The 1,809-nt window shown below is 49.4% G+C and overlaps 1 long non-coding RNA gene across 1 annotated transcript; it reads left to right on the top strand.

Moving 5' to 3' along the window:
- On the top strand, window positions 1-1,442 carry LOC106149219. Its single transcript, XR_001235247.1, has 2 exons — window positions 1-233; window positions 1,039-1,442. It is a non-coding gene; the product is annotated as an uncharacterized LOC106149219 (long non-coding RNA).
- Window positions 1,443-1,809: the final 367 nt, after the last annotated feature.

Raw genomic sequence — 1,809 nt, 5'->3', positions numbered from 1 at the left:
AAAGAAGGAAAACTGTGACTTGAAGCCAAACGAGCATCCCTGAAACTGGAGCGAGACCGGGGGAGCCTCTCTCTGAGAACCCCGTTTTGCAGAAAGAAATGGAAGCCCCGAGAAATGTGAGTGGCTCCTCCAGGTCGTGTCATCACAGTCCGGATCGCGTGCAGACACAGCGAGCTCAGGACCCACGGAGAGGCTGCTGCGGAATCACGGCTGCGGCGCCCCGGAAAAGGAAGGTAATGCTGCATGTTTGGAGATGAAACGCAGCGGCTCACAGTGATAAACGCCATCTTTAAATGAAGAGTTATGGTTAAACTGTACTTGGTGAGATAAGCTTGCTAGGGTCAAAATGTTCGAGAAAAAGAAAACATACATGGAGAACGGTAAACTGAGACAGATCTCCCGGGGAGCAGCCAGCTGTCCAGGGAGCTGGGTAAGATGGGGCCAGTGGGGGCTGGAGGACAGGAGGCTGTGAGGGAGGCACCGACCAAGCCTTCGCCAAACTAGGGAGAAATTTTATCCTGAGGACGAGAAGATGCTTCTTGAGGGTCTAGAACATTTTTTCCCCCCTTATTTCAAGATACTTTTCAGAAATTCCCTCTAAAAGATTATCTTATTTAGTATAGCTTGCCATCAGGTACTATTAGGAGAATAGAATAAATGAGAATGAATATACACAGCCTGGCGTGGTGGCGCATGCCTGTAATCCCAGCACCCGGGAGGCTGAGGCAGGAGGATCATTGCAAGTTCGAGGCCAGCCCAGCCTGGGCTACATAGCGAGACCCTGTCTCAAAAAGACAATATATAAATAAATAAATAAATAAAATAAAAAGAGGAATTACCCAAGAGTGTAATGCCATGAACAGCAGAATAAAATAAAAAACTATGAGAGGAAGGGTGAGACAAGACTTACAGCACCACAGTTCCCACTTTTATTTAATTGGGTACGAGATAGTAAATTGAAATATATGTTCTGGTATTTTGGATCGTTTGTATGGCTAGCTCTGCAATTTTCTTTTTTTTTTCTGCAATTTTCTTTAGTGCTGGGATAAATCGCTAAAGCCGCCGACTGCTAAGAGCAGGGCCGAGGCCCCGACCTGGCCGAGGCCCCCTGCGCGAGACCCAGGGCAGGCGCTGCGCACGTGCTCCTCGCCATCCTGAGGCCCGCGGGGCTGTGCTACTCGTCAGAATGCTCCAGCGAGAGACCCCACAACTATAGTTTCCCGCCTCCTTCTCTGGCTGGGGCTGGAGGAAGTGACGACCAGGAGTGTCAGGGCTCGCTGTTGTACCCTCACGGGCACAGGAGGAATGCCAGCGGCGCGGTGAGGCGCCTCCACAGTCGTTCTGGCCGTGCCCCCGAATCCACTCAGGGTTCTGGTGCTGGTGGCCTGCACGTGGGAGTCTAACGTCCTTTGCGTATTTTCGCACTGAATGTTGGTATTTACCATCTTTGATTTTTTTTTTTTCTTTTTTTTTCTTCTGTCGTTTTGAGACAGGGTCTCGCTACGCATTTCAGGCTGAGCCGACTTTGTAGCCCAGGCTGGTCTTGAACTTGCAGCAATTCTCCTGCCTCAGCCTCTCCAGTGCTGGGATTGCCGGTGTGCGCCACCACGCCCTTTATTTACCATCTTGAGACAAACCACAGTGTCCTTATTCCATTTCCTTGTGCAAAAAAAAACCCTTATTCATTATTCAAAATTTTGCATTTTCGCAACTCTTTCCTTTCTGCTCCCCAGAGAGACAGAATTTTTAAGGCTTTCTTAAAAATAATTCCTTCCGGGGCTGGGGATTTAGCTCAGTGGCACAGCGCCT

The sequence above is a fragment of the Chinchilla lanigera genome, unplaced genomic scaffold (genome assembly GCF_000276665.1).
Source record: "Chinchilla lanigera isolate Chin_1 unplaced genomic scaffold, ChiLan1.0 scaffold00039, whole genome shotgun sequence".
Lineage (NCBI taxonomy): Eukaryota > Metazoa > Chordata > Mammalia > Rodentia > Chinchillidae > Chinchilla > Chinchilla lanigera.
Note: the sequence above shows the minus strand (reverse complement) of the source record. Positions and strands in the feature narration are given on the sequence as shown.